Here is a 26,270-nt window from a genome sequence, read left to right as displayed (position 1 = left end):
TTTTAATTTTATCCAATGAAAATTATATTAAAATTATTATTATTATTATTATTATTTTACAGAGACAGAGAGAGGGATAGATAGGGACAGATAGACAGGAACGGAGAGAGATGAGAAGCATCAATCATCAGTTTTTTGTTGTGGCACTTTAATTGTTAATTGATTGCTTTCTCATATGTGCCTTGACGAGGGGGGGGGAGGAGGAGGCTACAGCAGACCAAATAACCCCTTGCTCAAGCCAGCGACCTTGGGTCCAAGGCTGGTGAGCTTTTTGCTCAAACCAGATGAGCCTGCGCTCAGGCTGGCGACCTCGGGGTCTCAAACCTGGGTCCTCTGCCTCCGAGTTCGATGCTCTATCCACTGCGCCACCACCTGGTCAGGCTTAAAATTATTAATGAAAATAAATTTATAGCACAAATTTTAAATATATTGTGAATATTAAAAAGCTGGGTAATTTATGTGATTGCCAAAAGGGAAAATATTTTTAAAGCAATCATCAATTAAAATTCAAATGATCTTTTTATATTGACTCATATATAACTTAGAACTTTTACTTTTTTTTTTTTTTTTTTGTATTTTTCCGAAGCTAGAAACGGGGAGAGACAGTCAGACAGACTCCCGCATGCGCCCGACCGGGATCCACCCGGCACACCCACCAGGGGGCGATTCTCTACCCACCAGAGGGTGATGCTCTGCCTCTCCGGGCGTCGCTCTGCCATGACCAGAGCCACTCTAGCACCTGGGGCAGAGCACAAGGAGCCATCCCCAGCGCCCAGGCCATCTTTGCTCCAACGGAGCCTCGGCTGCGGGAGGGGAAGAAAGAGACAGAGAGGAAGGAGAGGGGGAGGGGTGGAGAAGCAGATGGGCGCTTCTCCTGTGTGCTCTGGCCGGGAATCGAACCCGGGACTTCTGCACGCCAGACCGACGCTCTACCACTGAGCTAACCTGCCAGGGCCGTACTTAGAACTTTTAAAAGTATTTACTTCAGCCCTGGAAACCTCAGTTTCATCAGAAATAAATAGGAGACAAAGCAGAATTCTCACAATACTATTTTTAGAATTAATTACAGTTTATGCCAATACATTTTTGTAAGGTCGGTGGATAATGGGGGATGGTCACGTGGGGAACCCAGACCCATGAACTTTGGCTAGGACCGCCCACAACCAAGCGCACCAAAAGAGGCTTCACAGGAACCCTTTGGAAAAAAGCAACCGTATGCCAGCCAGTGAGATTTCACCACGTCATATTAGCTTGAATTCCCTAGAGGGACCCTTTAAATATCTCCTATGTAGTTTGATCCTTGCGACTTCTTTGGCCTCCATCTTTCCTTGGGGTCAGGGAACCTCGCCAGGAGGGATGCGCTGTATTCAATAAAGCTTTTGTTATTACACACTTTGCGGCTCTGGGCCCTTTCCTTCCTTCTTGGCAGGGAAAAATACCTTACAATTTTAAAAATATTAAACAGATATTAGTTACTGTTAAATAATTTGGCCTAGAAAAGTCAAAAGGTTTCAAATATTGACATATTCTATTTCTCTGTATTTTTACATTCACTCACTCTTTTAGTTGTACACCATTACGTCAGCTCACCTAGTTATAGCACTAGTTACATCAGTCCAGTCCTTGTTGTCCCTCCTGATTTCCCAGCCATACACTAGGAAGCCAGTACTCTGCAGCTCCTTTCTATGACCTAGTGATCAATGAATTTAAATTATATGTACATTTGTGTGCTAGTAAATCAGAAATATTTATTGACCTTCCAATATTTGCAAATTATTATGAGAGTAAAAAGATAAGAACTGTCTCTTGCCCTCATTCACTTTGAAATGGTGATGGTGGTGCTGGTGGTAATGACAGCAATGTTTTAGTCAATTTTAGCCCAAAACAGAGCTTGCCAAACTTGTTCTGAAAAGGGCTGCATAGTAAATATTTTAGTCTTTGGAGTCACATTTGTGTCTACTGCAACTACTCAACTCTTTCACAGTGGAATTGAAGCCATTACAATTCAGGGGTAGTCAACCTTTTTATACATACAGCCTACTTTTGTATCTCTGTTAGTAGTAAAATTTTCTAACCACCCACCGGTTCCACAGTAATGGTGATTTATAAAGTAGGGAAGTAACTTTATGTTGGAATCCATGAAAAGACCAGAGTAACAGGCTTTATTGAAAGGAAGAAAGGAACCTTGCTGGGCACTTCTCCGGGGAGAAGGGCACCAGTACAAGCTAGGGAGATGAATGTTATAGGGTAAGGAAGAATTTCGAGTATGTGAGTGTTGAATCAAAAGTCCTGGTATGTCTGGAATGCTCCTCCTTGTGGCGGCTTGCTAGCTTCTTGAAATTCCTCTGTCTCAGAGGCTATAGTTCAGTAAGTAAGGGTGAGGTCTGACAGATAAGTGGAACATCAAGAGGGCAGTTTGGAATTCCTGGTAAATTCATATATCTATCATTTCTCAACTCTATGGTTACATATAAAAGAAAGGCAGTTATTATTTTTATAATATACAGTGAGGGGTGACAAGGAGAAAGAGGAGAAAACTTGGAAAATTATTGCTTCTTCTGGAGAGAATTAAAGAAAAAAACCTTGGCAAGCCAAGTCCCTCATCCACTTAAGGAGGTCATCAATTTCTGTGCTGTGAGGTCTAAACCAGGCGATGTCTTCGAAAACCTGAGTGAGGAAGTAAAAAACATCTTGCGAGGTAATAATTGTGAACTGCTTGTGAGTGCCGAGTGGACAGAGTGACATAGTGATACATGGTCTTCTGGATGAATCACATGAGATGTGCTGATCTGGTTCCTCTCGAATGGGAGGATATGTGGAGATTTTAGAGACAGGGAACCTGTTGGTGTAAGTTTTTAGAAGGACTGGATATGTGTGGTTTAAAAGGAAGGGGGTTTGGAGAACATTCAGGAGGAAACTTCTCAGGCTGAGGGGCAGCTTCTTCCTGCTGTCATCCCTACCTATTTGATATTTCCCTCAGGAAGTTCTCCTTGGGGTATTGGAAAATAAGAGTGTAGGAGCATTTGATTGTATGTAATTCTAGAGATTTCTCTCATTTGGGCCTGTAGGAACTTGATAAAGAAGGGGGCAAGTATTTGGAGATCAGGAATGCAGAGATAAGGAGGGTTGTATAACGGGGGGTGAAAGTTCTTCCATGGTAAAGTTAAAGATATTTTTTCCTGGCATCCCTGGAGAGAGCAGTTAGTTTGAGCTAAAAGAAATGTTTCATGTCTATTTGTAGGCTCTTCTTTAGCCAAGAAGACCCAGCGATCTTGTCCCCTTACTATGTGAATGGTAAAAAGACTGAGAAGCATTAGGAGGTGACTGCTATTCATTCTCCTAGTTCTTAAGGATACGAGAGAGCTTTAGGGTTAGGGGACCTGTAGGGGTTGAAAGATAGGATTTAGGAGGTTTACTGATATAGGGTTTCAGATTTTTCTGTTTCATGAGAGCTGGTTTCAGGGTTGGTTTGTAGGGTTAGGTAGATTTTTCCAATTTTCTGATTGGCAAAGGTCTGCATGTGTTTCTGTAAGAAACTAGTGAACAAACATAAGAGGCAGTTACATAAGAGGCAGTCCAAAGGTTAGAAAAATAAATAGGAGAGTGAGTGGACCAATGAAAGGCAATAGTCTAGACACCAAGTTTGTGTGAAACCACTGATTCCATGACTCAGTTTGTTGTTTTTTTTTTTACAAATTCGCTGGGCTTCAGAGAGAGAGAGAGAGAGTAGGAATAAGACAGGGCAGTGGCCAGTCCCCTGCCTCTAGACCTATTTTTGTAGATATTTCTAAAGCAACAAGAAGAGGGATTACCTGTACAGCTTTTTGGTCCTTAGATTGATGGGTAATGTACTAGAAATTAAAAGAGGATCATGGGGTGGGATTAGGTTGATACTTGGGGTGAGATAGATTAGGGTACAGGTTTCTGTCCAATTAGTAGGGAGACACATATAGGTGTTGACCCCACACAAGTAGAAAGCCCCTGATTGGATGAGCAGGCTGAGAGGTAAATAGAGAATAGAAGGACAAGGGGTCGGTTTTGTTTCTCTGTTTCTGAGCTCCAGATGGTCAGAGTGGAGGAAAGAGTTGTCCTAATAAGTGGAGAGAGTAAAGGATTGTTAGTTAGGGTGACTAATTAAACATTCTTTAAAAACCAGTTTTCTGACTGTTCAAATTCTTTTTTCTCAGTACAAACCTCCTACCACCTGCACAAACCTTCTACAACTCACATAAACCTCCAACTTTCATAAACTTTCTTATCCAGAAATAACTGGCCTTCATAACAACTTGTTTTTCCTTTTTTCTTTCAAAAGTATTTCCATACATTATACATTCTATTATCAAAAGCATACAATTCTTTTCTAGTCAGAACTCTTGATTTAAAAATCTTTAACCTTTAGTGACAATTAAGTTGACTTTCTTTTTCCCTAGTTTCCCTTTTCCCAAAGTCTGATTAAAAGAGTCCTTAGTTTTTTCATATATTCACCATACATAGACAAACCAGCTTCCAGTTTGTGGTTGGAGTAAGGCATGCCGTTTTTCTACCTTAGCAGCAGTGGGAGTTGTCAGGATCATGATGTGTGGATCTGTCCCCATGAAAGTCAATCCTTGGGTGATGTAATGCTGGAAGTGCCTCTTGGACAGTTTTTGAACATTTTGCTGAGTAACCTGTAAATCCTGCAAGGACTTAGAGAAAGGGTGGTTACATTTCTACACTTTGCAGCTAGAGTTTATGTCCTAGTGATCACTGCTTCTAGTTGGAATTAGCAGCAGGTCCCAGCCTGTAATAGGCATGGGGCATTGAGACAAGAAGAATAAAGGAGATACTATACATTAAATAAAGTAACAAAATTAGACTGTCAATACCCAAGTAGAGGTCTTTGAGGGATAAATAAAACTCAAATACTCAGGCAAGGCATAGTAGATGGCCCTTGTGTTTCCAAGAAATGAGGTCAGCTTATCTGCTACTGGAAAAAAATACTTTAGGCTCGTGAACGATGTCCTTGGGCCTACAGTGACAATTCCCAGCATGCTGGGCAAGGTCAGGTCACAGGTAGCTGGAGCAGGGCTAGAAGAGACTGAACCCTCCCTCCATGGAGCAAGGGGGCAGCTTACCTTCTCGTGTCCCTCTTTCCACAGCACAGACGTGTCAACTGGTGGGGCTGGGAAACCTGGCAGGCTTCAGTTCAATGACCTTTCTTTCCACTCTGAAGCAGGGCCCTGATGGAATCCTATGAAGCCCTTTAGGGTGCTGGAGCCTTTAAGAGCGTATGCCAAAAGTTGGTATTTCCTGACTTCTTTTGGGCCTTTTCTGTTACTTCCTTGACTATTATAGACCTTAAAGGCCATGCTCAGAAGATCTCACTGAGGGGCTTGACAAAGAGAGCAAAATTGGGAATCCAGTGTCTAAAGAAGCCTATTAGACTGAGAAAAGAAAGGATTTGATCTGCGGTGGTAGGTGGTTGGAGACTGCGGAGGGTCTGAGTTAGATCTAGGGTGAGACCTCAGGTGGTGGGGTTAAGGCAATGCCCAGATAGACTACAAACTAGGAGTGAAGTTGAGCCTTAGCAAAGAAGACACAATATCCCTTCACAGTGAGGAAGTTAAGAAGGATGGCAGTGTGTCTCCTTGAGGCATGCAGGGAGGGGCTGCAGAGGATTAGGTTATTTACATATTGTAAGAGAGTAGTAGTTTTGAGATTGCATGCTGCTAAATCCTGAGCTAGTGCCTGCCCAAACAGGTGTGGGCTGTTTCTGAACCCCTGGGGTAAGATAGTCCACATAAGTTGCTGGGCTGCATTAGTGTCCAGGTCAGTTTAAATAAAGGTAAACAGAAAGTAAGAGTCAGGGTGTAGAGGAATGGTAAAGAAGGCATTCTTGAGGTCTGGGACTGTGAAGTGAGTAGTGTTTAAGGGAATGTGTGACAGTAACCTGTAGAGATTAGGGATTACTGGATGGAGGGGAACTACTGCCTCATTGATTAAGTGTAAGTCTTGTACGAGGTAATAAGCCCCTGAAGGTTTTTGAACAGGAAGGATGGGGGTATTGCAGGAAGAGTCCATGGAGATGAGTAAACCTTGATTTAAGACGTGGGTAATTATTGGTTTAAGCCTTAGAAACAGACACAGTTACACATTAAACAAAGACTTCACATACAAATTATGAATCAAGGAATTTAAATGAGTGTGCTTTACTTGTTTCAATTAAAATTATACTAGAGGTGTTTTCTGACAAACAAAGAGACAAAACAAATTATTCACTCACATAGCTCAATAGACAACTCTGCTTTTTAATGCTTTTCAAGATGGCAGGGAGTTGTCAGCATAGAGGGGAGGAAGAGAGAAAGCAGATGGATGGACAGTGTGAGCAGCTGGATGAAAAAGAAGGAGGGTCAGAATCTGAAGGAGGAGGAAGAGGTTGAGGTACTGGTGGTGGTGCCATGTGGTTAGAGGAGTCAAAAAGATTTGGAGCTCTGAAGAGAGGGAAGAGGATGAAGGAGAGAAGGGCATATCTGTAACCTGTGAGAAGGGGGGTTGGGGCGAGGAGAAGAAAGGCAGAGCTTGCAGTTTGTAAGGAGGGAGGAAGGGTTTAAGAACAGTGGAGAAGGGAGGGGCCCATGGCCAGCAGGGGAGAATAAAAAGAATGATATTTGCAGTGAATAAGAAACAGAATCCTGAAAAGGGAGGGAGCTTTGATTTGCAGAGGGACCAGAGAGGGGTCCTAAGAAAGGGGTGCCCTTGAGGATCAGGCAGGAGGGGGAGAAAGTTGGGAGTCTGCAGAGAAGAAAAGATTAGAAGTGGAGTTTTAGGTGAGGTTTCTTTGGCCAAAAAACAGCCTGCATGTAGAACAAGTGGTACAGAAATTAAGGACAGGAGTGAAGGTAGAAGGAAGCCTGCACGTAAGGAATTTTAGAAGCTTTCCCAGTCTGGTGGCAAAAGTTGTCAAGGTCTCTCAGAATATTGTAATCAAATGTCCTGTTTTCAGGCCAATGGAATTCATTGTCTAGTTTATATTGTGGCCAGGCAGTATGGCAAAAGAAAATGAGTAGAAGACAGCCCAACGGGGTTTGGTCAGATGGCTTTGACTCTGAAGAGCCCAATGTGGAGATTAGTGATCTAGAGAGGGCGTCCCCGCCTCCAATCACAATCTCAAAGGAGAAAGTTCTCCTGGGAATGTGGAGGCATCCTGCTTAGGGGTCATCACCATCTAAGAAGGAGCTCAAAGAGAAGGTGGAGGTTGGCCCTGGCCGGTTGGCTCAGTGATAGAGCGTCGGCCTGGCGTGCAGAGGTCCCAGGTTCGATTCCCGGCCAGGGCACACAGGAGAAGCGCCCATCTGCCTCTCCACCCCCCACCCTCCTTCCTCTCTGTCTCTCTCTTCCCCTCCCACAGCCGAGGCTCCATTGGAGCAAAAAGATGGCCTGGGCGCTGGGGATGACTCCTTGGCCTCTGCCCCAGGCGCTGGAGTGGCTCTGGTCATGGCAGAGCGACGACCTGGAGGGCCAGAGCATCGCCCCCTGGTGGGCAGAGCGTCGCCCCCTGGTGGGCGTGCCAGGTGGATCCCAGTCCGGCGCATGCAGGAGTCTGTCTGACTGTCTTTCCCCGTTTCCAGCTTCAGAAGAATACAAAAAAAAAAAAAAAAAAAGAGAGAAGGTGGAGGGATTTGGCTAAGCACTTAGACTTTTGGAATGTGCTGTCCCTGGGACAGAAAAATGGCAAACCCCTCAAAATGTGAGGCTGACTGGAGAAAACCATCTGACAATGGATTAAGGACTTACGGGTTGAATTAAAGCCAACTGGGAGATGGAAAGGAGAAACTCCTTACCTTTCTGGTTAGGGAGGGGTCCAGGGCAGGGACAGATCATCAGCCAATCAACCTACAATTGCTGGTCCAGGCTTCGTTTGGACAGCAGAGAGGGATCGTCCAGGCAACCGGTACCCCATGCCGGGTTTGGCACCAAATGTTGGAATCTAAGGGAGTCCGAAAAGATCAGAGTAACAGGCTTTATTGAAAGGAAGGAAGGAACCCTGCTAGGCACTTCTCCAGGGAGAAGGGCACCGGTACAAGCTAGGGGGATGAATGTTATAGGGTAAGGAAGAATTTTGAGTATGTGGGTGTTGAATCAAAAGTCCTGGTATGTCCGAATGCTCCTCCTTGGGGTGGCTTGCTAGCTTCTTGGAATTCCTCTGTCTTAGAGGTGATAGTCCAGTAAGTAAGGGTGAGGTCTGACAGATAAGCATAACATCAAGAGGGCAGTTTGGAATTCCTGGTAAATTCATGTATCTATCTATCTATCTATAAAATTTATAAAGCAGAGTTACAGCAAGTTAAAGTATATAATAATAATTACCAAGTACTTTATGTTGAATTTTTGCTAAGTTTGGCAGAATAAATCTTTATAAAACAACTTACTACAGTTAAATCTATCTTTTTATTTATACTTTGGTTGCTCTGCTACCACCCACCATGAAAGCTGGAATGCCCACTAGTTGGTGGTAGGGACCAGGTTGACTACCACTGATTGTAGCTAAAACCAAAGGACATGGCTAGATTTGGCCTACAGGCCACAATTTACCTACTCCTGGTCTGAGGCAACAGCACACAATTGGACGATATATAGCTAACAATGTAATGCATGCTGCAGCCAAATGTGATAAAAACAAAAGCAGATAAGACCTCTGTCATGATGTTTATTAACAGCTTCTCCAGTAAAAGTACTGTTTTAATTACTGGCTTGGGAGAACTTTAATGGGAATTGAAGAAAGTGCAGTTATTTAAGATAAAAAACCTCACTTGTTTACCACACAAGTGAGCTTAGTCTGAGCCAAACTGAGCATTAGCCAGGGCATAATAAACCAGAGTGATGTCTCTCTGTGTGTGGGTGGGTATTAATTCAGAGAGGCAGGAAGGTCTGTATGACTTCTCATCAACCACAAGGCCACTGGGCTGTTGTACAGCTGGAGCTGAAACTGGGAAACTAATAAGTTAATGTACATGATATATTATAAAAGCAAAAGTAATTCATTAATTTCTGCAACTATTAACTTTTCCCCCAAATTGTTGACTCTGTGAACTCAAACTTTCATAATTTCCTTTTAACTTTATGTAAGAGCTAAAATTTTTATATAAAAGATCAGTTATGTGCCCAAACTCTATATGGTGATTATATTTAATGTCATATTGATGATCCTGTGTTGGTCCTTAAACAAGGCCCGAAGATTTGTACTTCATTTAGAATTTATAAATCCTCGGGGTTTTTTCTTTTGTATTTATCTATTGCTGAATGAAGAAATATGACCTTATGCAGAGGTCCAATATACACAGAAGTAATTATGAATGCTGTCAATGCTCAATCACCTACTCTTAAATCTTTCTCTCCTTTTTTTAATTGACAAAAACTCTTTATATTAAGACTTTTCTGCAGCCTAAATCTTCTCTTTCCTCTCACTGAGAGTGTCATTCTAAGTCCAGCTTTTCTTTAAAAACAAACATAATGATCTCCTGCTTAGACTTTCATTTCTTTTGCTCTGTTGTGATTTTGCTCAGTACAATGATGATCTACTAAACAGAGACAGTTAAACAGTTTTTTCTTTCCCTTCCAATCATTTGAATTGATTTGTGAACAGCTTGGAATTATCTTAATAAGAATCTACTGGTATAATACCCTTGGTATGCCTAACAATTCTCTACAGAAAGATGAAATATGTCAATAGACTGGACTGAACTAGGTCATATACCTGTATCCTTCTTATTTTTCAATTACAGTTAATTTTTTTTTATTACAATAGTTTTCTGTATTAGTTTCAGATTTACAGGAGAGTGGTTAGAAAATCATGTACTTTACAGAGTGGTACCCTGATTTTCAAGGACCCATCTGGTGCCATGTATAATTATTACAATGTTCTTGCCCATATTTCCTGTGCTGTACTACCAATCTGAACTTCTGAATATCTTCACTTTTTTCACCCAGCCTACCAAACCCCCTTCCCTCTGACAACTATCAGTCTGTTCTCTGTATCTATAAGTCTGCTTATGTTCCACATATGAGTAAAATCATACGGTACTCTTCTTCTCTGACTGGCTTATTTCACTTAACATAAAACCCTTCAGGTCCATCCATTCTGTCACAAAAGGTAAGATTTCTTTCTTTTTTATGGCTGAGTAGTGTTCCATTGTGTAAATACACCACAGCCTTTTTATCCACTCATCTACTCATGGGCACTTGAGCTGCTTCCAAATCTTGGCTATTATAATAACACTGCAATGAACATAGGAATATGTATATTCTTTCAAAATAGTGTTTTGGGATATTTTCAGATATATTCCCAGAAATGGAACCACTAGGAATAAGACAATTCCATTTTAATTTTTTGAGGAACCTCCACACTGTTTTCTATAGTGGTTGTGCCAATCTGCATGCCCACTAACAGTGCACTAAGGTTCCCTTTTTACACACCCCTGCCAATACTTGTTGTTTGTTGAATTATTGCTGATAGCCATTTTGACAGGTGTGAGGTGATATCCCATTGTGGTTTTGATTTGCCTTTCTGTGATGATTAGTGATGTTGAGTAACTTTTCATATGTATATTGGCCATATGAATGTCTTTTATGAAGAAGTGTCTATTCAGGTCTTCTGTCCACTTTTTAATTGGGTTGTTAGTTTTTCTTGTGTGCCTGTATCCTTTTGAATGAAAAATTTGTATCCATTAGCAGCAGTAACTTCTTTATGGACAAATGAGAGATTCAAGTCAATTTAAATTAATATATTTTACTGAAACCTACTTCAAACTATGAAACTATTTGTGGGTAAATTATCTTCAGAATAACAAATTTCTAAAGAATAATATTTTAAAATACATTGTAACTTAATGTATTTTTTACTCATTATTGCAGTAACTAAAAGTAGATTATATCAGCTGCATATCTATTACAAAAAGTTTCACCTGCCCACACACAGGATTGCTACAAATAAAACCATGTATATGCAGGAAATGCCAGCTCAGTTCTGTAATTGAATAAAAGATAGTCAAAATTAACCAGCTTTAAAAACTAGGATTGTAGACCCAATTTCACTCTATTTTTTTCTTGATTTTTTTCTTCTGTGCTTAACCTATCAAAAAAAGGTAATTATTTTCACATTTGGTTTATTCATATAGTTAATTATATCCTAATATAGATACCATTTAGATAATTTCCCTAGTGATAGTAAAAATGTCACAGCACACCACTATTTCTCATAGCTTACTTTATTATAGCTGTTATAACAAATGCATAAAAAATAATACAATAAGGTGATTTTAAACTTTTGAATTATGGCCCTCAAATGGAATGTTGGCTGATGATTCTTGGCAAAGTTAAAACAAGTCAAGTTCAGTGTAGTTCTGCTCATAAATCCTTAGTCTTTCTGGTGTCATATTTGAAATTTCAACTTTCTTTATCAGATCGTCTTTAATCACACGTTAAAAACAACTCTGAAGAGATAAGGAATATATGAAAATCATTCATGAGATAAAAGGGATCCAGAGAGCTAGGTAACATTCTGATAAGCTATCAGCATTTTAGCTTCACTACTTTTCTTGAAAAAGATTGAATAATTAACTCAAAATGTTTTCAAGCAAAGTTACCAGAATGTAGTTTCAATTTTGCTCTGATTAGTCTTTAGAAAATTTGTTAGGTATTTTATAAGTTCACTTTCCTGTCTTCGGTTCTAATAAAATAAATGAAAGGTTTAAGGGTCTTACAGTAAAAACAAACCACATGATACTCTGGATGCTCTAAAATTAAAGACTGAGTATTGGACATTTTCAATACTGATTATGGTCTCTGTGAATCCTGACAATAACCATAAGGATTTGTTTGGGCTTTCTGATTATATTGTAGAATTTTTAGGGTCCTTGAACCTAGAAAGGGCACCCTAGCCAGGGAACACTTAAGTTCATCTTTGCCAGATGCAGCTCCTGAATTGAGTGAATTGTTTGCAGGTGAGAATGAGAAGTTGTGGGTGCAGATGGTCAGGGACCTCTTCAGTTCCTGAGCCTATTGTCTTCCTTTCACAGGAACTTGGAGAAGATACAGAGTTGTGGATGTGCACAGGAAAATCTAGGTAAGACGACACCTATTATACCATAAAATAAATACTTGAAAGCCCCGTAGCATTGTCCAATGCCAATCCCTAGGAACTGGAAATGTGTTGTAGAGGACATATTTTCCAGGGCTGGAGGAAGGCCTAAGGCCACCTGAGCTTTTTCCTATTTACCTTTCCATCTTGACCTGGCCCTGGGTCAAGGATCTTACTCACACTCTGATGATGAAGGGTCAGTGCCAGGAGAGCAGCACAATCATCCAAAAGAGGCCCGCCTAAGGGCAGGGGAGCAATGCTTGACTCTTTTTGATGAAATTAACTTTTCTGGCTAATTCTGCAGAGCTCTTGTGTCTGAAAAATCTATATTTTATCTCTGTTGACTCAGAAAGGTCATTTCCTATTAGATATGATCTTATAAAGCAAATAAATAAATATAGAGTATAAGCAAAGCAAGAACAAAAACAGAGTACTAAATGCCACCTCTCATACATCTTAAGACCAAATGCCAGTCATTAAAATTGGAGACAAAAGAACCCATTGAGTGAAATTAAATTGTGTAATTCACCCTTAGTGCATTATTTTTAATCTAGGGAGTAATTGTCTATGAGAAACAGAGTATTCATTCCTAATCTAGTTTAGAATGGAGCTGAATGTGTAGCATCACTTTTACACTTTTGACTTTGCTAGGAAGATTTTGCTTAGAATGTCCTATTAAGTGGAAGCTCAAAAACTGAGATGGAGTCAGCTGGGGAAATAAATAAACTAAGTGAGCAACATAATGGTCAGAAGCACTCCTCACTGGTGATTTTGTTTCACTGTTGAGAGAAATGCTCTAGTAAGAAATAGACTTAATGAGATACTCAGCTCACCTTGATACTATTAATTCTCTTTTCTGACCCAAGGAGAAAGTAGCTAACCAGGTGTATTATCCAGTTTTACTGCATCACTAATCCTCAGTGATCTGTCCCGGGTCCTGCATTCTGTTCACCCATCCTTTTGCTTTATCTCCTCAACTTTTTCCTGGCCTGACCCTGCCATGTATGTTGCATGTGCTCACCTTGTGTATGATTACAGTATGTAATAAGTTAAGATGGCTTCAAAAGAAGGGCTGATCATTAAATCGTGATGAAATCTAACTATTTTTTATCCAGTCTTCTTTTGACTTCTGCCCTCCAGCCTTGTTCACATTGATGTGAAGCCACTGTCGCAGTCACAACAGGCTCCTCCTGCTGTGTCCTCACATCATCTTCATTATCAGTACCTCCACCTTTCCTTGACCTTGAAAATCATGTTGGATGTTGATATGATGATCATGGGCCACTTTTTCTTACAGATGTAGGGTCAGGCTCAGTCACCTTCTGTATGGTCTCGGGCAAAGCAGTTAACCAAACTCTCAGTGACTGAGGGGGATGGTGCTTTTGGTCTCCAAGGCTGTTGAGAGGACAAAAAGAGTCAGTACATTTAAAGGGCTTACTATATTCCCATGTTACTGGCTATTATTCAGGTTCTCCCCAAACCCCAACTAAGTTTTATCCTGGACTTTCTTGGGAAAGCTTACATCTTCATGCTTCTATTGAATGCTCCCTTCCTTTTTGCAGCCTTTCTTTGAAATTCTAGTTCCCACTGGTTTTTCTTATTTCCTTAAACTTATATGAAGATGAGGCTCCTAAGTTTGTAGTATGTAGATTCTATTCTTCCAGAGTTGCTCTTTCCTTAAGTTCTAGATCTGAGTTGTCTCCATCAGGGTGGCATCCAAGCAAAGGTGCTGAGCAGGAACCTGACTCCCATGGTGTTCTGCTTTATGGCTTTGTGGATTCTCTGCACCTTGGGCAAGAACATATATTTTAACCCTTCTTATATATTAAAGGTCTACTTGTAAACTTTTAGATTCATAGGTGATTTTTTGGTTTGGCTTCATAAGACCTCTTGGTTTCATAGGTGAATGTTACCTAGCAGTCAAGACAAACTTTGATCTAGCAAATAATTTATGTTTAGATATCAATAACAGATGAAATGTTAGGAAAGATTAATAAAATAAACCTTAGTTTTCTGATTGGCATTTAATCAGAATTGTATTCTTATAAGTATGTTAGATGTGCCAAATAATTCTATTAGATTATACAATGTAGGTATTATATCACTTCTCATATTTTTTCAGAAATGAAAAAAATTGTCATATTTTTTGTACAATATTAGGAGAAGTCAGACTTTAGGAAGAAACTAAAAAATATAGATATGTTTCCAAGAGTTTTATTTATTTGTTTGTTTGTTTGTTTTGTTTTATTTATTGCTTGATTTTTTTAGGGGGCCAATGAGAGGAATGGATAGAGTGAAAGAGAAAGGGAGGAGCATTTATTTGTTGTTCCACTTAGTTGTGTATTTATTGGTTGCTTCCCCTGTGCCCTGACCAGAAATAGAACCCTCATCCTTGGAGTTTCAGGACAATGCTCTAACTGACCGGACTAACCAACCAGGGTCTCCAAGTCTTCCATTGCTGAATAAGTATGTCAATAATGCTGTTAGTGGCTAAATGAGACCAGATGAGAATTACTTACATTTAAAAATTCTCAGAAGTATAGTATATTTATATATGAGCCCAGTTTCTAAAAGCCAAATAATTGTGATTATCCAAAAGTTTTTTGATAATTTTTTGCCACACTACAAAGGCTTTAAATGAATCTTGTTGAACACTCACAACACCCTAAAAATTGTGAACATTTGCAATACCCCTGTGGGACGAGGTCATCATTTTCTAGAACTCAATTGCTAGCCATTTTTATGCTTTATAGAACAACCTGAAGAATTTAAAGTGCTTTCCTAGACATTCTCAAAGACCTAAAGCCTTCCTTCTAGATGAATAAATGAGCAAACAAACCTCACAACTTTATTTATTCCTTGTTTAGACACAAGGTTAACAGATAGCAACACCTTTAAAAAAAAAGGTGCTAAAACAAAAAATAGCAACCTGGATACTGCAAGGCATCTCCTTGAAACAAGGTCGATCTGAAATCTTAGTCTGTGGGTGACACAGAGAAAAGTCTGAAGAAAACAATGGAGTCCCTACACTTTTGAGGCAAGTTCTCTGCAGCCAGAATAAAGTTCTGTACATGCAAGCATGCCCGGGACAGGGCGAGGGGGCCATGACCAGAGGTCTCCGCTTGTCCTTCCGTGTTAACTCTTGAAGTAGAGGCTCTGATTCCCTTTGGTCTCCCCCAGTGGAAATATGACTTTACTCACAAAGATTCTTTTTTTTTTTTTTTTTTTTACTATTTCAAGGATTTATTTTTGTATCATTTTTTTAACATTTTTATTATTATTATTATGAAATTTAATGCAGTGACATTGATAAGTCAGGGTACATATATTGAGAGAAAACATCTCCAGATTATTCTGACATTTGATTATGCTGCATACCCCTCACCCAAAGTCAAATTGTCTTCTGTCACCTTCTATCTGGTTTTCTTTGTGCCCCTCCCCTCCCCCATCCCCTCTCTCTACTTCCTCGCCCCATCCCCCCCACTCCCACCCACCCCCCATTACCATTACATTCTTATCCATGTCTCTGAGTCTCATTTTTATGTCCCATCTACGTAGGGATTCATATAGTTCTTAGTTTTTTTCTGATTTACTTATTTCACTCCATATAATGTTATCAAGGTCCATCCATGTTATTGTAAATGATCCGATGTCATTATTTTGTATGGCTGAGTAGTATTCCATAGTATGTATGTACCAAAGCTTTTTAATCCACTCGTCCTCTGACAGACACTTGGGTTTTTTCCAGATCTTCGCTATTGTGAATAATGCTGCCACAGACATGGGGGTGCATTTCTCCTTTTGGAGCAGTTCTATGGTGTTCTTGGGGTATATTCCTAAAAGTGGGATAGCTGGGTCAAAAGGCAGTGCGATTTTCAATTATTTGAGGAATCTCCATACTGTTTTCCATAGAGGCTGCCCCAGTCTGCATTCCCACCAGCAGTGCAGGAGGGTTCCCTTTTCTCCACCTCCTCGCCAGCACTTATTCTGTGTTGTTTTGTTGATGAGCACCATTCTGACTGGTGTGAGTTGATATCTCATTGTGGTCTTAATTTGCATTTCTTTCCTGATTAGTGATGTTGAGCATTTTTTCATATACCTTTTGGCCATTTGTATGTCCTCTTTGGAGAAGTGTCTATTCATTTCTTTTTCCCATTTATGATTGCATTGTTTGTCTTCAAGGTGTTGAGATTTACAAGTTCTTTATGAATTTTGGTTATTAACCCCTTATCAGACGTATTGTCAAATATGTTCTCCCATTGTGTAGTTTGTCTTTTATTCTGTTCTTATTGTCTTTAGCTGTGCAAAAGCTTTTTAGTTTGATATAGTCGCATTTGTTTATCCAGTCTTTTATTTCACGTCCCCGTGGAGATAAATCAGCTAATATATTGCTGCAAGAGATGTCGGAGAGCTTACTATGTTTTCTTCTAAGATGCTTATGGTTTTACGACTTACAGTTAAGTCTTTTATCCATTTTGAGTTTATTTTTGTGAATGGTGTAAGTTGGTGGTCTAGTTTCATTTTTTCGCAGGTAGCTGTCCAATTTTCCCAACACCATTTGTTGAAGAGGCTGTCTTGACTCCATTGTATTTCCTTACCTCCTTTGTCAAATATTAGTTGTCCATAAAGCTGTAGATTTATTTCTGGATTCTCTGTTCTGTTCCATTGATCTATATGCCATTCTTATACCAGTTCCAGGCTGTTTTGAGTACAATGGCCTTGTAGTATAACTTGATATCAGGAAGTGTGATACCTCCCACTTTATTCTTCTTTTTTAAGATTGCTGAGGGTATTTGTGTTCTTTTTTGGTTCCATATAAATTTTTGGAATATGTGATCTATATTTTTGAAGTATGTCATTGGTATTTTAATTGGTATTGCATTGAATTTATAGATTGCTTTGGGTAATATAGACATTTTAATGATGTTTATTCTTTCTAACCATGAGCACGGTACATGCTTCCACTTGTTTGTATCTTACCTGATTTCTTTTATCAATGTTTTATAATTTTCCAAGTACAAGTCTTTAGTCTCCTTGGTTAAATTTACTCCTAGGTACTTTATTTTCTTTTTATTGTAATAGTGAAGGGGATTGTTTCCTTAATTTCTCCTTCTGACTATTCATTGTTGGTGTATAAAAATGCCTCTGATTTCTGAGTATTAATTTTATATCCTGCCACTTTGATGAATTCATTTATCAGGTCCAGTAGTTTTTTGACTGAGACTTTAGGGTTTTCTATATACAATATCATATCATCTGCAAATAATGATAGTTTTATTTCTTCTCTTTCAACTTGAATGCTTTTTACTTCTTCTTCTTGTCTGATTGCTGTGGCTAGGACTTCCAGGACTACGTTGAATAAGAGTGGTGATAGGGGACACCCCTGCCTTGTTCCTGATCTTAAGGGGATTGCTTTTAATTTTTGCCCATTGAGTATGATGTTGGCTGTGGGTTTGTCATAGATAACTTTTATCATGTTGAGGTATGTTCCCTGTATTCCCACTTTGCTGAGAGTTTTGATCATGAATGGGTGCTGGATTTTATCAAATGCTTTTTCTGCATCTATTGAAATTATCATGTGGTTTTTCTCCTTCCTTTTGTTTATGTGATGAATCACATTGATTGATTTGCAAATATTGTACCAGCCTTGCTCCCCAGAATAAATCCCACTTAATCATGCTGTATGATTTTTTCCATATATTGGTGGATCCGATTTGCTAATATTTTGTTGAGGATTTTTGCATCTATATTCATCAGGAATATTAGTCTATAATTTTCTTTTTTGTGTTGTCTTTGCCTGGTTTTGGAATCAGAATTATGCTCGCCTTATAAAAGGAGCTTGGAAGTCTTCCTTCCTCTTGAAATTTTTGAAATAGCTTGGGGAAGATAGGAGTTAGTTCTTCTTTGAATATTTGGTAGAATTAACTTGTGAAGCCATCAGGGCCCGGACTTTTCTTTGTTGGGAGTTTTTTGATAACTGTTTTAATCTCATTTGGTGTTTGGTCTGTTTAGGTTTTCTGATTCTTCCAGATTGATTTTTGGAAGATTGTATGTTTCAAGGAATTTGTCCATATTATCTAGGTTGTCTAGTTTTTTGGCATACAGTTCTTCATAGTATTTTCTTACAATATTTTGTATTTCTGTTCTGTCAGTTGTTATTTCTCCATTCTCATTTCTAATATTATTTATTTGAGTCCTCTCTTTTTTTTTTTTTTTTTTTGTGAGTCTGATTAAAGGTTCATCAATCTTGTTTACCTTTTCAAAGAACCAGCTTCTGGTTTTATTGATCCTCTGTATTGTTTCTTTAGCCTCTATGTCATTTATTTCTGCTCTGATCTTTATTATTTCCTTCCTTCTATTACATTTGGGCTTTACTTGCTGTTCTTTTTCTAGTTCTTTTAGGTACAGGGTTTAGTTGTTTATTTGAGCTTTTTCTAGTTTCTTAAAGTGTGCCTGTAGTGCTATGAATTTCCTTCTCAGTACTGCTTTTGCTGTGTCCCATAGATTTCGGGTTGTTTTATGCTCATTGTTATTTGTTTCTAGGAATTTTTTTATTTCTTCTTTGATCTCATTCTTAATTCATTTGTTATTTAACAACCTGCTATTTATTTTCCATGTGTTTGAGTGAGAGTTTTTGAGCTTTTCTGTTGTGGTTCATTTCTAGTTTCATGCCATTGTGATCAAAGAAAGTGCTTGAATGAGATACCACCTCACACCTGTTCGATTAGCTGTTATTAGCAAGTCAGGTAACAGCAAATGTTGGAGAGGCTGTGGAGAAAAAGGAACCCTCATACACTGTTGGTGGGAATGTAAAGTAGTACAACCATTATGGAAGAAAGTATGGTGGTTCCTCAAAAAACTGAAAATAGAACTACCTTATGACCCAGCAATCCCTCTACTGGTTATATATCCCAAAAACTCAGAAACATTGATACGTAAAGACACATGCAGCCCCATGTTTATTGCAGCATTGTTCACAGTGGCCAGGACATGGAAACAACCAAAAAGCCCATCAATAGATGACTGGATAAAGAAGATGTGGCACATATACACTATGGAATACTACTCAGCCATAAGAAATGATGACATCGGAACATTTACAGCAAAATGGTGGGATCTTGGTAACATGATACGAAGCGAAATAAGTAAATCAGAAAAAAAACAGGAACTGTATTATTCCATACGTAGGTGGGACATAATAGTGAAACTAAGAGACATTTATAAGAGTGTGGTGGTTACGGGGGGGAGGGGGGAATGGGAGAGGGATAGGGGGTGGGGAGGGGCACAAAGAAAACAAGATAGAAGGTGACAGAGGACAATCTGACTTTGGGTGGTGGGTATGTAACATAATTGAACGACAAGATAACCTGGACTTGTTATCTTTGAATATATGTATCTTGATTTATTGATGTCACCCCATTAAAAAAATAAAATTATATAAAAAAACAAACAAAAAAAAAAACAAAGAAAGTGCTTGATATGATTTCAATCTTCTTAAATTTGTTGAGACCACTTTTGTGCCCTAACATGTGGTCTATCCTAGAGAATGTACCTTGAGCACTTGAATGCATATTCTGCTGCGTTAGGGTGAAAGTTTCTGAAGATATCTATTAAATCAAATTGATCTAGTGTGTCCTTTAAGTCTGCTGTTTCTTTCTTAATTTTCTTTCTTGAGGATCTATCTAGTGATGTTAGTGGGGTATTAAAATCCCCTACTATTATAGTATTGCTATTGATCTTACCCTTTATATCCATCAAAGTCTGCTTTATATATTTAGGTGCTCTTATATTAGGTGCATAGATATTTATAATAGTTATATCTTCCTGTTGGATTACTCCCTTTATCATTATGTAGTGGCCTTCTTTATCTCTTACTATAGCCTTTGTTTTAAAGTCCATTTTGTCCGATATAAGTATTGCTACCCCAGCTTTTTTTTCATTTCCATTTGCATGAAATGGTTTTTTCCATCCTTTTACCTTCAATTTATGTGCATCTTTTGTTTTAAGGTGTGTCTCTTGTAGACAGCATATGTACGGGTCCTGTTTTCTTATCCATGCAGCTACATTATGTCTTTTAATTGGATCATTTAATCCATTTACATTTAAGGTTACTATTGATATGTAGCTTTTTATTGCTATTTTATTCTTTAAAGCTGAATTCCTCTTTTGCTATATTCTTTTCCCACTTTGATCTTTTTGCAACAGGCCCCTTAACATTTCCTGCAGCATTGGTTTGGTTGTAATGAATTCCTTGAGTTTTTTTTTTTCTCTGGGAAGCTTTTTATTTCTCCTTCAATTTTAAATAATAGCCTTGCTGGATAAAGTAGTCTTGGTTGTAGGTTCTTGTTCTGCATTACTTTGAATGTTTCTTGCCATTCCCTTCTGGACTCCAGTGTTTCTGTTGAGAAGTCAGATGTCATCCTTATGGGGGCTCCTTTGTAGGTGATAGCTTATTTTTTTTCTCTTGCAGCTTTTAATATTTTCTCTTTATCACTTAGCTTTGGTATTTTAATTATGATATGTCTTGGTGTAGGTTTCTTTGGGTTTCTCTTTAATGGAGTTCTCTGTGCTTCTTGAACTCATGAGAGTTTCTCCTGCATTAATTTAGGGAAGTTTTCAGCTATGATATGATTGAACAAAGTCTCTATCCCTTGTTCTTCTCTTCTTCTTCTTCAGGAACCCCTATGATGCAGATGTTATTTCTCTTCATCTTGTCACAGAGCTCTCTAATAGTTTCCTCAGACGTTTTGAGTCTCTTTTCTTTTTTCTTCTCTGCTTTCTTTCCTTCACTCAAGTTGTCCTCCAGCTCACTGATTCGATCCTCTTCTCCATCCATCCTGTTTTTAATTCCTTCCATTGTGGTCTTCATTACTGATATTGTATTTGTCATCTCCAACTGATTCTCTTTTAATATTTCAATATCCTTTTTTATACTTGCTATTTCTTTATTTAGGTGTTCATAATGACCATCCATTGTTGTTCTAAAATTCCTAAGCATCCTTACAATCATTATTTTGAACTCCGCATCCAGAAGTTTGGTTATTTCCATATTACTCAGTTCATCTCCTGAAGGTTTCTCTTGCGGTTTCATTTGGATTGCACTTCTTTGTCTTCTCATTATGTCTGTGATTTGGGAGTTTTCTTTGTAGAGCTGGTTGAGTCTATGCTTGGTGTTTTCTACCTCCAGTTTTCAATTGTGTTATGTCTAGGTCTTCTTGGGTTGGCATCAGCTATTATTTGTAATCCGCTTTCAGATTTGGGCTTCTTTGAAGTCTTGATTTGTTTGTTTTTTAAACAGATGATAGTCTTGTTTACTGATCTCAGCAGGGGGCTTCCTTGAAACTGTATCCAGGAATGCAGTGGGTGTAACTTGAGACTCTGAAGGCCTCTTATACCAGATAATCTCTCTGGGGGCAGGGTGTTTTCTCAGCTTCAGTAGGGGGAGGTGTATCTCAGATCTCCATGGAGACCTGAGTTACTGCCCCTCCTCCCCACTTCTTTTTTTCAGCTATGTCTTGTTGTGCTGATTGGAACTGGAGAGATGTTTGGAGATCTGTGATCTGGAAGCAATTTATTCTTTTGTTTTGTGGAAGGATCAGTCCCTCCCCAGCTATGGCCACTGCCAGCACTGGATGAATCAGCTTTTTAGGTCCTCCCCTGCATTCCTCAGCCCCTAACCATCTGTCCCTCTCTCTCCCTTTTCCTCTTGGAATACAAGCCAGTCCTTTCAACACACCTTGCTCTCTGGTCACCAGGCAAGTGGCTGTGAGCAGTATTTTCTGCTCTTTTCCCTGGAGTGAGAGCCCGTCTGGATTCTCAGCCTCACCACCCCCCCCATTCCTGTTAGCAGGGAGATTCAGGTGCTCCCTACCAGGTTTGTTGTGGCTTCTTCTTTGCTCCTTGGTTTTTGAGAACTGTTCTTGCAGTCCAGAGTTGGTTTTTCACACCGATTGTTTCTAAATTGATTTGTATTTCAGTTTGGTGGTGAGAGTTGGGAGTCTGTGTGTCTGCCTAATCCGCTGCCATCTTCCCAAATCACAAAGATTCTTTAATATTGTTTACTGTTGGGAGTCCACAACTCTATTCAGTTCCACCCACTGCCCAGGGTACCTGCCTCCTCCCTTTGGTCTTATCTGTATTAACAATGTCCTCATCTCACAGTCTTGGTCCTATTGGATCCTGATGCTGCAAAGATGATCTAAAATTGCACACTCATTCCTCTGAATTATCATCTTCCTAAATTCATGTCATATGTAAAAAGAGAATCATCCTCTTACTCCTTTTGTCTGGCATAGAAACTGTAAACATACATCCTGTTGTTTCCTTGTAACTGTACTGTTTATTATCTGTTCCTATTTTTTTGCTTTTTGTTGTCAAGCGGCCCCCCTCCCTCACTGTTTTGTTTTAGTTTTTTTTTCAGTGTGTTTCAATCAATTCATGCTTTCTTTTAACATGTTTGACTGATGGTTAGAAACACCTTTCTCTATTTGCATTCCCATAAATATTTTGAGCTTTGTTCTGGGACTCAGTTCCTTGGAAAGTTACTTGGAAATGAATTGATTACTGTGGGTCTTACTTTTAAAGTTTGAAGGCAAAGCAAGAGCCGTAGAGGCAAGACCCCTCCCAGGGACCCAGGAATTATAAAGTTTATCAGTCTGGCTATTGGAAAGGCATTCTATCCCACCCCTGTTTGAATGCAAGTGGTATCCTCTCTAGTGATTTCAGAAGATTCTTTCCTCAGTCATGGGTATCTTTCTTTCATGTGCTAATAGTTTCCTAAGGAATAACTGAAGTGACCTTCCACAGATCTCCAAGGTTCTGCCTGTGTGGCTCTTTTCTCTTCCAAACTGTCTTAGGAACTCCAGTTGCCTCGGTCTCCCCCAATTCCCTACTCATCTTCTTGACACAGGAAGAGTGCAGAGCTCCCTGTTCTTGCCCCATGGCCTGAAGAGACTCCCAGACTGAAAGCTGGGGAAATTTCATGGCTGGCCTTATTTGATTCCTGGCTCTGGGAAATCATATTCTTGGTTTCTCAGTGTCAATTTCATATATTTTGCTTTGCTATATTTTATCTAAGTGTTTTGATAGTTTCACAAAAATGGGAAAATCTTCTTTTTGCTCCATCTTCATGGAATTTAAGTGCCACACTATCTTAATTACTTTTCTTTTTATTTTGTGGTTAACATCAGTAGGTCTAGTTCAAACTCATCTCACCTCAGTTTTGGAAATATTTTATCTATTCATCCACTTTTATTTTTCATTAGTTCTTTTCAATCAGTGTATCTCTACATACAAACAATCTTCTCTTTGGTTTAGTGGTGTCCATTAAATGAGTAAGCTAATTTATGAAAAACGGGTTTTCTACAATCAAGGTTTTCATATTTCAAGAACAGAGTATGCTTTTTAAAACTCAAATCCTGCCTGACTAGGCGGCGGCACAATGGGTAGAGCGTCGGACTGGGATGCGGAAGGACCCAGGTTCGAGACCCCGAGGTCGCCAGCTTGAGCGCGGACTCATCTGGCTCAAGCAAAAAAAAAAAAAGCTCACCAGCTTCGCTGGCTCAAGCAAGGGGTTACTTAGTCTGCTGAAGGCCCATGGTCAAGGCACATATGAGAAAGCAATCAATGAACAACTAAGGTGTCGCAATGAAAAACTGATGATTGATGCTTCTTATCTCTCTCTATTCCTGTCTGTCTGTCTCTATCTATCCCTCTCTCTGACTCTCTCTCTGTCCTCGCAAATAAATAAATAAATAAATAAATAAAACTCAAATCCTGCACATGTTCTTTGGAAACATTTTTTAATTTTATTTCTATAGATTGTGTACATAGCTTATAAAAGTTATTCCTAGATATTTATCTACCTTTATTAATTTTGAAAATAGATTTTATTATTTCATTGTATTTATTAACTGTTGTTTTTAGTTAAGAAAGCTACTAATATTTGCATATAAACTTTGTATTCAGGAACCTTACTAAATTTTATTATTTATTCAAATATTTTCACTGGAGTATTTTTGTTGTCTTTTCATACAATCGTGTCTTTTGTAGACATCTATTTCCAAATAATTTACTATTTCTTTGTATTTTTTCAACATGCATGTAGCATAGGTCCTTTTGCTTTTAGATAACCATCATTTTAATAAATTCACTGGATTCTAGTTCTACCTCTTAATTTAGGTATGTCAGCTAGAAAATTGTGATTTTCTAAATCTCATTGTGAATTTCTCCTTACTATTCTTTAGTTCTTTTCTACTTCAAAAGTATCATGTGCATCCATAAAGTAATTCTCTTAAAATAATTAAGACTGTTTAAGAAAAGGACTTTACATAAGTACTAAGATTTAGCATACTGCTTTATCTTATAAATATTCAAAAATAAAAGATACTATAACATAAAAATTGTAGGTGGATTTGTGTGTGTTAAGAATTTAAACCACATATTCATAAATTACAGATTCAGGCTTAATATAAATCATTTATATCAAGAGAAGTTTAAGTACATGGCTTAGAGAAATATTCAAATTCAAATATGTATCATTTAAGTTGAGTATTAGAAAGGACACAATTAAAATAAAGCATTATGCTAAGTATTATCAGGGCAAATATTTTTATTTTATTTAAAAAAAATTTAAAGTAATGTGATGTTTATTAATTAGATTAATGTGACAGAGGATAAGCAATACACCTAAAATTTTAATAGCTTACCATGAAAATTAGTTCATGCATTTTAGGGATCAGTCTGGATACCAGTAGTCACACTAAGAATTTGGGATTTAAAAGGTTTAATATAAGAAACAGCATCTTACATGATTTCAGAGGATCAGGAGAGTGCCATCTGTGGTCAGGGAAACTGCCCTGGCCATCTCAGTTAGCCTGATGCAATGAAGAGGGTGTTTCCCAAACCCATCCAAAAGCCACAGACATTCTCACGAGTCTCCGAGCAGCATCTGTCAGTTGTCCCAGTAGGTGGCAGTGAGGAGGGGACTAGCAGGGGGCTTCTCTAGAGCTCACCAGGAAACCACAGCAAATGCTGCAAGTGTCCAGAGTCTGCTGCAGTTGGCCCTGAAGTCCAGATACACTAATCTGGACCTAGACAGGCAAGGATATTCTCTGTTTCAGCAATACAGAAAAGTTCCTAAAGGGGTGGTGGACAAGAAAGAAGGCTGCAGACTCACCTGACAGTGCAATGGAATGCGAGTGGTCCCCTGGCTGGTAAGCAGTCTGGACAATGGGAAGGTAAATATGACACTTTCACATCCATCCACATTCACTTTCCTACACTTCAACTCCATTCAGTTTCCATTGACAGGAACTGGTCATAAGCCCCATCCTGCTATAAGCAGAACTACCTCTCAGTGACTGTGCACATGATGTTAGGAAGAAGAGTTACCTGGGTAAAAGTTACCTTAACAAATAAATAACTTAAATAAAAATTTCAATTAACCTTTAGAGTTAAAAATATTAATAGTGGATGTAGTATACAACAAGAAATAATAGTTTATAAACTTAAATTATACTTTTGTCACCCTAGACAATTTGTTTATTATTTCTTGAATAATTACTTTGAATACTTTTGAAAAATATCAGCATTTTTTGTAGGATACAAATATTAGTGCTAAAATAATCTCTAATTTTACTGTATGAAAGCATTAAACTAATATTTTAACATTTTTTCTGCTGGAAGTCACACTGGTGTTATCCTGAAAGAAATAGTCACATTGCTAGGAAGTTTCAGAGCTCCTACCTCCACTAAAAATGATTCAGGAAGAACTGAAGTTTTCTGGTGAAACACAATTTTTATACAAACATAGAAGGGACCCTGATGAGTTTCACTCAAATCAAGCACAGTAGGTTATGTGAAGTTTTACAAACACATACATTTTTTGTGGGGGGGGGGGGGGCTTGCACTCATTATTGTGAAAATATTAAAAGTTACCTGAATTTCTACTGGAAATTTCTAGTGAACAAAAAGAAAATGAACCCATTTGTTTTCTGAAGCACTTTCTATTAAGTTCAGCCTGGAAGGAGCCTTAAGGATTTCTTAAGTAAGATTGTGTTACACATTTTATTCACTTAAATGAATGTATAAATTAAGTGAATTATTTATTTAATGTTATTACATCTTGGTCTCCATACCAGGCTCTTAAAATCAG

Source organism: Saccopteryx leptura, chromosome 1, assembly GCF_036850995.1.
Source record: "Saccopteryx leptura isolate mSacLep1 chromosome 1, mSacLep1_pri_phased_curated, whole genome shotgun sequence".
Lineage (NCBI taxonomy): Eukaryota > Metazoa > Chordata > Mammalia > Chiroptera > Emballonuridae > Saccopteryx > Saccopteryx leptura.
Note: the sequence above shows the minus strand (reverse complement) of the source record.